We start from the raw sequence: 14,871 nt of genomic DNA, 5'->3' as shown, positions 1-14,871 counted from the left end.
AATTTGACTAAAAGCCCTCTTTTGTATATTGGACAGTGAGTCGAAACCGATAGTGACGCAAACCGGCAGTGAGCCACCCTTTGTACTATATAATCGATTACATATTACACTATTCCTGAGAGAATCATCTCTTTGTGGTTTTTCCCATATTGGTATTTCCAGATACAAAATTTGGTTTTATGGGTTATGTCTCCATTTTGTTTATTGCATTTGAATTATGTTATGTGTTGGTTAACTATAAGTTTAAATAAGTTCAAGGGAATATCGATTCACTCCTCCCCTCTTAGTAATCTAGTTATTCAACAATTGGTATAAGAGCCAAGACCTTTGGAAGAGTCTAGCAACTCAAAGGCGATCCAAAAAATTGAACTTACGGATTTGAACGATGATTTGAGAAAATCTCTTGAGGAACTTGAGGAAAAAGAATCTGAAAAACAAAGATCTCAAGGAGAATGTTCAACTAGCTAATGAGTGTATTAAGAAACTAAGAGAGCAGATCCAGAAATTCAAGAGAAGACTCAAAGAAGTCAATGAGGAGGTCAAGCTGCGAGCAAACAACACTATTTCAGATCTGACGATGAAAGATGAAGATAATGAGAAACCTAAAGAATAACTGAATGAAATGGTGAAATGCAAAATAGAAGAATGCAAGAGGCTAAAGAAAGAAGTAACACTTCTCAAAGTAGATCTCAAGAAAACAAAGAACGAACAGAGAAATACTAAATCTTGTAAACCTGACACAACAACAAATACTAAGGAAGCTCCAGAAATTAAGAAGGAAGCAAAATCTAGTGGAGAAGAATCATCTTCGGTAAAGGCAGCTACCACCAAGGAGAAAAATGGTAAGTCTCTGGTCAAGCACCAGGTAAGTATGAAAAACACCTTTTTTAATGGTGTTTGTTGCAAATGTAATGGAATAGGACATAAGGTAGAAGAATTTAGAAGTAATCTAAATCAAACCCTTAATCCATTCTTTGGTAGATGTTAGACATGCAATAAGTATGGTCATAAAGCTAATCAGTGTAGGAATCCAGTTGTAAATTAGAATAGACATAATTACTTTAGAGGAAGATGTTACACATAATATTTTTGGACATAAAGCTAACCAGTGCAGGTCAAGACAAAATCTAGCGAACATCAAGTGTTACAATTACAATAAACCCGAACATATGGTAAGATAGTGCAAAAGAAATAAGGCTCAATAAACTAAACTAGTTAAGAAAGTCAATGTGGAAGATGTCAAAGCTGAAATGAAGAAAATTTGGAGAAAGAAGGTAACCATAGAAACACCAGCATCAAGCTCTAGTGCAAGCACTTCATCCATAAATCAGATAGTCTGTGGCTTTGGCCAAGGGGGAGTAATCCAAAAAGCATATTCTTATCCCTAGCCAAATTTGTATGAAGTCGTAATACCAGCAAGAGAAAAGATCTAGTAGTCAATGTCATAACTCATTATAGGATACAGTGAATTGTTGCGAAAGTTGAGAATATGGAAGACAAATCTTGCACATTTAATGTAAATCTCTTGATAAAAGAATATAAGAATAGTGCCCCACTTAATTGTTCTTCACTTTGAATTAAAATCACTTATGAGTTGTGAAGGCAATTAAGGCGACCAAAGGAACTTAGGGTTTCTCCAACAATTTTTGATCAGAGTTAGCAGTCTACAAAATCAATGATCATGGATGCTCCCATAGTTATTGATGTTGCTTTCAAGCCCTGGCCCATATTCACAAAGACACCATACATAGCAATTCAGACTGATCCTAGTGGAGCATTTTCAAATATATCGATTGTGGTTGTTCTGGTGGAAGATGTTAGGTCTTACATCCACGTAAAGCCGGAGGAATTTGTTCATCATGGAAAGATGTTAGATCTTTGGACCAAGCAGTTAGCTAATAAGCATGACCAAGTAAAATCAGAATTTGTTAACCTAGTTCAGAATAATTTGAATACATGAAATAATTTCCCCAATTTCTGTCACGATGACAAGTGGGTCAAGTTAGCAATGAGAAGGTTTAATGATGGGTTTATTTGGTTAGAAAAAACTCACATGATAACCAAGGATGTAATGAAGGCCATCGCAGTCAATAATATCAACATAATGGTTGTCATTGATGCCCCTCATGTTCTTGGTATTGGTGATCTAGAATATGTGTTCCTATAATCTTTGGTGCTCTAGAAGATGTGTTTCAGTATAGATGATGTCTTGGTTATCCATATATTTCTAGTTATTAGATATGTTGTTGATCATTGGTATTCATGTGTATCCTAATCCCATTCTCTTTTTTTGTTCTTGGATGATGGTGTTTGGGATTAGATGAAGTCCATAATTTGAGGATGTGCAACAACTTGTGGTGTAGTGTGTGCATCATTTTTTCTGTTCAGAATATGTAATGATTGTATCATGATGATCTAACCATTGATGTGTATTATGGTATGGTATACTAATAATTCCTTCCCACCACCGAAATGTTTAGTGTTGACCTATTTTAGATCTTTGTTTTGGCTGACTTGAAAGATTATACTTCCTGGGAGACTGTATATATATGAGGATGATCTGATTGTATTTGATATATGAAAAAGTGTGACATTGATTTGAAGATATGAAATATTGGAAAGGAAATATCCTAACTATTGGTGATATGTGAGAGTGTGTTGGTGTTAAGGTACTAGATGTAGTTCGGTTTGTCCAGATTATGTTTTAGTGGTCGATTCTTTCTTTGTTTCTCTCTTTCTTTGATAGTGAGTCTTTTTCTAGGTAGTGAGCCCACTTGTAGTGAGAATTATGATAGTGAGCCACGCTTTGTAAAAATCACCTTAACTGGTGGCACCTTAGGTGGTGTTTTATATTGAGAACTAGCAATCTCCGTGGTTTTTCCTTTCTTGGGTTTTTCACATCATATCTTGTGTTCATCATGTGATCTATTGTATGTTCATGTTTTCATGCTATATCTATGTTAATTAATTCTCTTGAGGTGGATCCGAATGTGAAAAGAGAAAAATAATTTTTTTTAAAGTTATCAACTGATTCAACCCCCTCTAAGTTTTTTGAATATTCAACAATCGGTATTAGAGCTTTGGTTCCTTGGAGAAGAGCTTAACCACTTTGAAGGATCTTACTATAGTTTCTAGAAAGTGAAGATGAGAGGCTACTTGATATCTTTGGGGTACAATACTTGGGTAGCAGTGGAAACAATGTATGTTCAACTGGAAAATGGTCTTACCACTCCTAATGGCATTCAAGCTTACAAAGAGAAAGAAAATGCAAGGTATGCTATCTTTCGTGCTTTATCTAAGACTGAATTGACAAAGGTTATTTCACTGACTACTGCTTATGAGGTTTGAGAAAAGTTGAGAGATATCTATGAAGGAAATAACAATGAAATTATCAAAAACATTAACAGCTAAGCAAATATATGACAATTTAAAAATGGAAGGAGAGGACATAACTAGCTATTTTCGGAAGGATGATAGTGTGGTAAATGAAAATAGGGAACTTGGCACAACCTAAATAGATGAAGACATAATTGAAAAGATTTTGATCTCTACTAGAAAGTTATAGTGATAAGATCTCAACTATTGAAGAAACCTATGATTCGAAGAAGTTCACTAAAGAGCAGTTGTATGGTACTCTATTAGTATTTGAGATAAGAAAGTTTGGAAAAGACTAATTTAAGACTAAGTCTACATTTAAAGCCTTTGAGGAAGATCCAAAAGATGAAAGTGTAGTTTAGATGGAAGCAAAATTTTAAAGGAGATTGAAGAAAGACACTGACAAATAAAAAGGTATGTTGCCCCTTAAATGTTTTAGATATTGAAAGTTTTGTCATATTGCTATTATCTATCGAAAAATGAATTCAAGATGAAAATCTAGAGAAAATAAAGGAAATTTTAATAAGAGAGCCTATTATGTCAAAGATGATGATGGAAATTTAGATGATGAATCAGATTATGATGATGGTGATTGTTTGTTTTTGGTAGAAAGATATATACCTAAGATTGATATCCGTAAGACTGTTGCTACTACTTTACATGCTAGAAGAGATATAAATCAATGGTTGATTGATAGCAGATGTTCAAATCATATGACTGGTAACAAAAGTAAGTTTGTGAAACTTGATATGTATGATGGTGGCTCTGTTAGGTTCGGAGATGATCAGTCAACACAAATTGTGGGAATTTGTTCTATATATTTTGATGAAAAATATAATACTGACAATATTTACTATGTGAAGGGTTTGCATCATAATCTCTTGAGTGTTGGATATATGTACGAAAATGGTTACAATGTTGTCTTTCAGGATGATGGTTGTGAGATCCAGAAAGGATCTAGAGTTGTTAATGCAACATGGAAAAGGGCTAGTGGAAACATGTATTTGCTAGAAGGAGCTACAAAAAATTATTTGTTGTCTCCAACCAATGATAACTAGTTTTTACATAGGAGGATTTGTTATATCAACTTTGACAACTTAGTAAAGACCAGTTCATCAAGTGCAGTGAGAGATTTACCGAGATTGACTAAACCAGATAATAACATTTGCAAAGAATATCAAGTTGGATTCCAAGTAAAGGAACTTATAGAGGAAAGGAGCATTCATCCATCAAATTGTTGGATTTAGTGCATACAGACCTATGCGGTCCGATGAGAACAAGGAGTATACAAGTTAAGAAGTATTTCATGTTATTGATTAATGATTACTCTAGACTATCATGGGTTACATTTTTGAGAGAGAAGTCAAAAGCATTAGAGAAATTCAAAATATTCAAGGCTAAAGTTAAAAATGAAGCTGATAGAAATATTAAGTGTTTGAGATCTGACAGAGGAGGAGAATTTACATTTGGTCAATTTAACAATTTTGGTGAGAAACATGGTAATAGAAGATAGTTGTCTTCCCCGAAGACACCTCAGTAGAATGGTGTAGGGAATGGATGAACCAAACAATTCAAGAGGCAAATAGAAGAATGATCAAGGGAGTAGAACTTTTGGAACTCTATTGGAGAGAAGCAATTCATACTATAGTCTACACTATTAACAACATTTTATACTGGAAAAGACATGGAAAGACACCTTATGAGCTATGGCATGGTAGAACTCTGCTAGTGAAATATTTTAAGGTATTTGGAAGCAAGTGATACATCTAGAGAGATGAAGATAGTCTTGGAAAAGTTGATAGAAGAGTTGATGAAGGCATATTCGTAAGATATTCTACAAGGAGTAAGGCATACCAATGTTACAACAAAAGGCTGAAGAAAATTGTTGAAATTGCAAATGTGAAGGTTGATGAAAACACTTTTGAGGAGTCTAACAAACTGGTAGGATATGAGTATGATGAATTGTATGACAAAAAATTGGAAGAGGAGATCATAGAAGGAGGAGAAGAAAAGGAAGCTCAGACATGTACATCTAAGATGCCAAGATATGTTAAGAAGAATCACTCAATGGGTCAGATTATTGGAGATAAGAACAAAGGTATCATCACAAGAAGCAAATCGGCTCAAGAACAAGTTTTGATATGTTTAATTTTAGAGATTAAACCAAAATTTGTAGAAGGGGCTTGCAAAGATCGGAATTGGATGAAGATAATGAAAGAAGAGATAGCTCAGATTGAGAAGAATCAGACATGAGAATTAGGTAACAGACTGACATATAAGAATGTGATTGGATCAAAGGGGTTATTTTGGAACAAGATGGATGAAGATGGTTCAAAATTTGTAAGAAATAAAGAAAGGTTAGTTTGCAAGGGTTATACTCAGATTGAAGATATTGATTTTGATGAGACATATGCCCCGGTTGGTAGGATGGAAGCACTCAGGATGCTTTTGGATTTTACAACTGTTATGGATTTCAATGTTTACCAAATAGATGTGAAATCAGCACTCTTGAATGAAGAGTTGAAAGAAGAAGTTTATATTGAAAAATTGAAAGGATTCAAGTTGAAAGATGATCTGAATATTGTTTGTAGATTGAAAAAGGCCCTGTATGGATTGAAATGAGCCCCTAGAGCTTGGTATGAAAGGCTAGATAAGTACTTAATTGATCAACAACTGACAACAACTTATATTTCAAAATAGATTTAGGTAAAATCCTAATTGCTATAGTGTATGTTGATGATATAATTTTTGGAGGAAATGAAGCTATGTGTAAAAAATTTGCTCATGAGATGAAGAAGGAATTTGAGATGTCCATGATTGGCGAGTTAAATTTATTCTTTGGTTTGCAAGTTAATCAGAATGACAAAGGAATTTTCATTTCTTAGTGTAAATGCATTAAGGAATTATTGAAGAAGTTTGGGTTACAGAACTCCAAACTGATGTGTACAACTATGACCACTGGATGCAAGTTGACAAAAGATGATAAGTCCCCTTAAGAAAATGCAAGTCAGTATAGATCAATAATTGGAGGACTATTATATTTGACTGCTACCAGACCAGATATCATGTATGCAATTTATTTCGTAGCTAGATTTCAACAAGAATCGATAGTGTCTCATGTTGTGGCCATGAAAATAATTTTCAGTTATCTAAGAGGAACAAAGGACTTTGGTTTGTGGTACCCTCGAAGTTCATATTTTACTCTAATGGCTTATATTGATATAGATTGGGTCAAAAGTGTTAATGACAGGAAATGTACAAGTGGTAGAGCATTCTTTCTTAGCTTTTGGTTGGTGGCTTGGTCAAGTAAGAAGCAGGATTATGTCTCTTTATCTACAATTGAAGTAGAATATATTGTAGCATCTCCATGTTGCACATAAATCTTATGGATGAAGAAAACTTTAAATGATATTGGTGTAACATTCAATGAACCTATCTCTATAATATGTGATAACACCAGTGCAATAAGAATTTCTAAGAATCCGGTAGAGCATTCTAGAACAAAACATATAGCTATTATGTATCACTTCTTGGGGGAAAAGCTGTTAACTCATGAATTAAAACTTGAGTATGTATATAATAAAAATATGATAATTATTAAAAAAATATTATTATTTTACAAGATAAAATAAAAAGTTTCTAAAATTTTGGTAATTTTAAAGTAATTAAATTAGGCTTAGATAAACTCAAAATATTTCAGCAAAGGATTAATGCCATAAAGACCACACCATGAAGGAAAAGATAATAACAACAAAAAAATAAAACATCTTCATAATCTTGTTGTATAATCCAACATTCATAAGATTTCATTCAAATTGTAGTTCTTAGTGAAAGAATCATTATCTAGGCTTATGCCTTAGAATAGAAGCATAGTAAACAGTAATCCATCCTTATTAACACAAATTTCTTGTACAATTAACCTATTTAGTATTTGATTTCTAAGAAAATTTCTAAATATATTTCTGTTACAAACCAATAAAAATATATAAAACATATTGTAATATACAAATAGTCTAAATCTGGTTCTATAAATTTTACTTCAAATTCCTATACTTTCCATCTTTTTAGCTAAACTCTAATGGTACTGGATACAAAAATTACTGAAGACTAAAGGTCAATTTTATGGATTACAACTTTCACCTCAAAAGATTAATTTTATCGGTATGGTTCAAAAAGATGTAGTGTAACTATAAAATGAAACACTCATGAGAATGTGATGTAGATTCAAAATCTTCCAGCAACAATAATACATCCCATAACACGATCAGTAGAAACCTGGAGTACTTGATCTCAAACATTTATATCTCAATGTTTTCACCACAAAGCTTATCATTAACATCTAGTTTGAGAGCTTGATGTGTAGTTGAAAAGGCCTGTAGCTTATGATCAAAAATTATAAGGCATTATTCATAGCGAGTATATAAGTTGTTATTTATGGTGCAATTCCTTGGGCTCATGTGTTAGCATATTCTCACACTCTCATACAACCCTGGTAGAACTGTACACAAAGTGTGAAAGTATAGACCATGTATGAGAGCTTCTGAACAAATGCCTAAAATGAAATGCAATAAATAAGTGTAACTAAGTGACTAATCCCTCGACTAGGGGACTTGGGCTCACGTATTATCTAGCTTGTGATTGTTAGCCTTTCAATGTTAAATAAGTGTAACTAAGTGACTAATCCCTCTAGTAGGGGATTTTGTTGCATTACTCTCTAACTATTAGATAAGTGAATCTATGTATATCAAACTGTCAAAGTGTATTTAGGAGTTTAGAAAAGTGTGCATGAAATGTATGGAAATGTTCATTTTAACAATGTCTTTTAATAGATTTCTATGCTATTTTTAGCTCCATTTTATAGTTTATTTTAAGAGGCTGCAAGCTCTATCAAAGATATTCTCCCTTATTGTTTGATATGTGTTTTACAATGAATGAGAAAGACCTCAATTGAGGCATGATGTATTGGTGTTTACAAATTAATTTTTTTTGAAAAACAGATTTTGTTTGTTGTTTTTTATCAAGGTAAATGGGTTTTATAGGGACCTGAAACCCAAAAGTTTTACAAAAATCTTGGAAATAAGCATTAAAGTCTAAAACTATCAGCAAAAGAAAAATGAAATGGGGCCAAGCCCACAAAACAGTCTACAAAAGACCAACGATTCAGACCAACACAAATAGAGACCTACTGATACGAATGCACCAAATCTGCATTCTTCTGAATCACTTTCCTGTTGATATCCTCTAGCTCGTCCATGATAAATCTAGAGTTGCCTTTCTCCTTGTTCTTTCTCTTGGTATGGGTACACAGAACATTTGTAGTTTGGGATTGAGGCCTCTGACCACCTGCACCCTTCACAATCTTCTTCTGCTTAGAGTCTGAAGGTGTCACACTAGAAATGGGCCCAACCCTGTAATCCACAATCACATTGTTGACCTTCAACAAAGCTTCCAAACTATTATTCATGGCGGCCTTGTTGATCTCAACTAGGTTTTTCAAACTGCCTTTGATTTCTGCAACACTCACCTCAAAATTCCATTTTCTACTTTCATGATTCGATTTTAGCTTGTCCACATCCTCGCTCACTTTTTGGGTCAGTTGGAAGATTTTTTCCAATTTATTTGGTCCCCAATTGTCCATAAAAGTATCAACAATACCCTTAATACTATCTTTAAGGACAAAAATATTCATACCCATTTTTAAGAGGCACTCCATCTGATTGTTGGCCGTAAGGGAAATACAATCATCCAGGTCAGGGTCAATGGAAGCCCTACCCTTTTTCTTAGGATCAAATTTAATGGGGATTTCAATTTTAATCTCCTTTCCATTATCAATGTTGTCCCCCTCCCCTTTCTAGATTTGGGCTTCTTAGGTTTGGGAGAGACAAAGTTAGTAGGCTTAGTCCCGAAAATTTTGTATTTACTAGCAGCCCACCTAGGGTGCTTATTGTATCTACTACTACCTGTCCCAGGGGTAATAATGGGACCATCAGTAGTAGGAAGACAATACTCAGGATCATCAAACAAGTCTTGATCCTACCAATCCCTGATAGTCCTACTATCTTCCCCTTCTGAATTCATATCATAAACTACCTGGACCTTCGATTTGGAAGAAGAAACATGGGTATTCAAAATAGGGGATGGCTTGGCTTCATGGGCCTTAGCATAATTTATAATGAGATGAATAAGGCCCTCATGGAGAACCGGGTTGTCCATATTCTCAACATGTTTCTCTATACTATGCTTTAAGGAAGACAAAAGATAAAAAGGGATGGAGATTTTACTATCATGTCTCAAGTGATTAAAATGACAAAGTGATAGGAAAAAATACTTGCATACCGACCATCAAGAGTAATGTATCACATGATCACTTCTACCACATCATTCTAGGGCGTTTGAAGATCCTTCTGATTATAGCCACCATCAACCATCTTCTGAACCCTATTCCACTCCTTCAACTTGCCGAAGAAGGTGAAAATAGCTTCATTTGCAAATTTCCTCTCTCTATATAACTTCCTTCCCTCCATTTGTAGGTCAGCAATTTCAGCAATAAAGTCTTCATCAATCCTAAATTCTGCACCATAGACCTTAAGGATACCATTATCCCATCTGTTCACAAATTCTTCAATGGCGTTTGGCGAATACACCTTCAACCTTTCAATATATGGCACCAGTCCTCCATCCAATATCTCATTCCAAACCACATAATTCCTTTTCCAATTTTCAAAAGATGTGGGTTCCATCCTATTCTTGTAACCCCCAATGAAATTGCCAATTCTGATAAAATTGAAAAGAACACCCAAACTACATAGCAACAAACCAACCCAAAAAAAAGAAAAGCCTCTAGAATAGTAGGAATTGGTAGTCGAGAAAACCTTCCACCCATTTTCTCAAAGTTAGAAAGAGGAGTATTAAAATCCCCCATAAGAATTCATCTATCATTCAGGAAAGAAAGTCTAGCCTTAATCAAGGAACCCCACAGATTTCTCTTGGAACTTCTCCCATTAGGGGCAAAAATATTGGATGAATTCCAAGAAGAACCATCCTTGAGACTAGTGAATCTAGTACCAATATGATCAATTCTATGATGGTTGTTTTTATTTGCATACAAATTTCTATTTCTTCTCTTGGTTTCATTGCCTGAGTATAGAATATACAGTTGGTATCAGAGTAGGCCAGATCAAAGGTTTGAAAAAAAATTGTAGACATTATTTGAATAGAGAGTGTATGTACTCCACCATTGATCAAAGGAGAAAGGAGAGGGGGAAGCTTATTTGAAAAAGAGTAGGAGAAACCATTGTAGCCATTGTCTAAGAAGAAATGCCTACTATTTGCATTAGTCATTGACCCAAACTGTTGTAGAGAAAATTAGATCGATCATTTCTATTACTAGGATTTTAGATTAATGTAAAATAATATTTTTCTAAAGTGATGAAATTGTTTATTAGTAATGCTACCAAAATAAAGAAATATCATTATCACTAAAAGGGGATGAATATAAACAAAAAAAAAGAGTAGTTTGTAGATTTGATGTTGTCTAAAGGAATAATTAAAGAAAAAGAATTCTCAATGGAATGAGGGAAAAGAAAATTTGCAATGGAAGATTGGATTCATTTCCAAATGGATAGAGGTGAGAAGTTGATTTTTGGAAATGAACAATTTGTTTCGAAGACAATTAAGTCATCTTCATGAAAGGAAAACCAAATTTGTTGAAAAGTCAATGATAGGGTATACTTTAATGGACAAGGGTTTACATTTGGTATTATGGAAGATATCTTGAGTAGAAGATAGCTTACCTTCGAAACTTGTCGTGTTCACCCAAAGAGAAGTGACAACTACACCAAAGTTGAAGAGATTGCAACAAAATCGCAATCTTTCTCTGCATTTGAGAGGGGCAACTCCCTCATATGATGGGGTAATGGTAGTTTATGTGTACTTTTGACCTCAAAGAAAAAAAAGGAAGGAAACTGAAACTAAAGAGGATGAAAAATACAAACCTCAATAGTAGACATACGAATACCAACTATGATTTCACAATAAATAATGATTACAAAGGGGTTTTAAGAACAAGATAAGTTTTGATATGCAATGACAAAAGAAGGATAACGAATCTAAACATGTACGATGAAATAGGTTACCTTATCACATTCAAACCGAGATACCATGGTATGATTGTGTTTCATCATTTACCTATATCATTGAATTGAAAACCAATGAAGCACACAGATACACAAAAGCGATTATCAATTTAAAATATGAGAAATTGATAACAATAATATGAAACACATTTAAGGCATACAAATCAAACATGAATTCTTTATTATCTTTTGAAAGTATACAAGTTCAAAAGTCCTTATGTACAACTTGTGTGAATATAAAAGTTCTCAAAACATTTCTCTCAAAAATTCGCCTAGAGTTTCCCCTCTATAAGAGTTCCCTTTTAGATTACAAATAGCCTTATTATTTATAGGGTTTTAGAAAGCAACCACCTTGTAACAACTTAGCATAATCACTTAGGTAACCACTTAGAATAACTACCTAATTGACCACTTCTAGTAACTACCTTTTTAGGAACAAGTTAGGATTTACCTAACTTTCAAAAAAATTAAGTCCAAACTCTAACTTGTAGTTACATGAATGACAGTCACTTTTACAAAAAGGTAAGTGGAAACTTACAACTTTTGAAAGAGGAAATGAATCACTGTCTTTGTCAAGGTAGTTTCCCATATAAGTCAACTCCATGTACCCTTGTAACCATCTGACCATCTATCCAAACAATAATATAAAACTTACATCCTTTTGAGGAAGAAACCAATTAATTGATCATAATGAAGTGGGCACTAAGCCTTCTCTCGATCCAAGAACCATTGGTTTGTCAACAACCTAACCTTGAGGAGCATGTTCTTCAATTGTATTTAATAACCATCATTTCATTCCACAACACTTTGTAATAATGTGTAATGACGTTCATATCCTCAAGAGTGGCTCATTGAAATAATAGTACATACCATCTATAGTTGTCTTCACATATAAGGAGTGTATGAAAGACGCAACAAAATCTAAATGCGCAACAATTTCACATAAACTTTCGAATAGAGGTAACAACTCCATTTAGATGGAGACAACAAAACCACTGGACCCAGTTTCAAAACCAAGATCAGAAGTAGCAACAAGGGTACCTCCAGATTCATCATGGAGGAGCTTGAGGAAATCAACAAGATTTCCATCCAAAAGAACAAGGATTTGGTGCTCTCGCTTAACTGAGAGCTTTTTTTTGGCTTTGGCTTGTTTGCCTACATTTCTTTTTGTTTTCTGTTCGAGGTTACTCCCCTGTTTTGCTATTGTTTCTTGCCGGGTTGGCTGTTGGCCAGCTGTTGTAAAACTTTAAGTTTCGGATTCTTGTAAAACCCGTTTATCTTTATCAAAAACAACTCCATTTAGATGATCCTACAAAAGATTTTCATCATCATAGATTCATGATTATCTACAACTTTGTACTTAGATAAGAGAAAAAAAGCAACATTGAATTTTAAGTGTCGAATTACTCTCATTGGTAAGGGATCAATATAACTTGAATCTCCAGTCTTGTGCACATGTTCACTAGCGTCACCAGTAGAATCATACTGAATAATCCATGCCATAATTAAAGATTCCAATCTTCTTCAAAATTTGACACGCAAGTGGAATTCACTTATCAAAGAATAAAGAAATTCTGTAAATCGACCATTCCATTTCTTTCCTGTATCTAGCTTCTGCAACTCATATACCGATATCAATTCAATTGAATTAGGAGACATGATTTTCAAAACACGTCCACACAACCACCACACGTCTAACTCGCATCTTAATTATAAAGATTAGGGTGTCCTCATTATAGCCATCACGGGCCGTGAGAATGGTGGAAGAGGTTGTTGAATCAGATTGAATCTGGAAATTGTATTTGCTTGAAAGATTCTGAAGTGTTTTTAACCGATTCATAATATATCCTGCAACAATAGCATCCATGAGATAACATATTTTTGATTGATTCTGTTCTTCGAGATGATATCTCTTCTAGGCATTTTGTCAAACACTTCACGACCTTGTTACTACTGCATCGCATTTCTTTGAAGCATTATGTCGAACAAATCACGGACTTTGTTATAGTTTGCATACTTGAATATCCCTTTTGCAAAACCCCGATATTGTCACAGGCAGAAAGAGTGTAGCTGAAGTTGTAGCAGTTGGCCTTATAAACCTGGCAATCGCATTTATTCAAAAGTTTCTATAACGTTTTCATCATAGTCATTTTCTGCACAACAAACCACGTTTCTTTGGGCTTTTTGTCAAACATATCATGCGCTCGTCTCTGCTCTACCTTGGTGACAATTTGTCAGTCAGTTTCCATCTTGTGCTAGCCACACTTATTCATAGCACTTGTACACTTGACAATAATTTACAATCATTGCATTCGATTAAAGTTCTTTGCGGCATTCTGGTAAAAGAGTTCACATGCCGTGTCTATACCTCCACATTTTGCAATCACATTTCCACGAACTGCAACATTAAAACCTCTTCTCTCCTTCAAAGCTCAAACTTTAGTACACGCAGAGGAAATCCGGTGAAGGTTGTGAAATTTGTTTATACAAATTCGTTTTGTGCACATTCTGCAAACATTAAACTTGAGCATAAGACTTGGCTAATCTATAGGCTTTAATGATCGATTGATTTGGGAATCAATAGGGCCAGCCTATCCAGTGCTACTCAAGCGCATACACATTATTGTATATCCTTTGATTTCCCTCGTTTGTGCATACATACATGCTTTTGTTTATAAACAAATTATCTTTTCCTAGTCTTCTCTAAAGTTGACCAATCTTCTCTTTACTATTACTCCTCTCAAAACTAGCAAAGCTTCTACATAGTCTTCAACATCTGGCCATTCAAAATAAAATAGGCGCCTTTGCATATGAAACAAAGAGAACATGTTTTATATGGCTGATGTGTAAATATGCAGAGCATCGTAAGATAGATCATCACTGAATATCAATGGTTGAAGACCAGTATACTTCAAACTTTCATGAGCCTATTAATAATAATTATGATATTCCCGATGCTCTTACACGTGACTGCAATCTAGATGAAGAAATATACACAAATTATTCTACAATTAAAGGAAGTGATTAAATGGAGGAGAAATTAGAGCATAATCTATTTTTAGAAAATAAGAAGGTTAAAGATGAGACATTTATTCTACACTTTACTTTATCTAGTGTCTGTTTAAGGTATTTCAATCATTGTTTATCTCTTTTCCTCATCGAGAGATCATTGAGTTTGATTGAAAAGAATGATGTGAGGTCCTACACTGATTATAATCCTACTCTTGCTTAGAGCTAGAGTTCATTGGGATAATGTGAATCTTATGAGCTCGTGGTATCTCAGGTAACATGATATTACATCATAGAAGAGACAGGTAAATATATTCAAAGTCTATAGAGTAAAACCTAGGAGTTGTTAATT

Source organism: Cryptomeria japonica, chromosome 7 (assembly GCF_030272615.1).
Source record: "Cryptomeria japonica chromosome 7, Sugi_1.0, whole genome shotgun sequence".
Taxonomy (NCBI): domain Eukaryota; kingdom Viridiplantae; phylum Streptophyta; class Pinopsida; order Cupressales; family Cupressaceae; genus Cryptomeria; species Cryptomeria japonica.
The sequence above is the reverse complement of the archived record's forward strand: the minus strand, read 5'-3'. Positions refer to the sequence as shown.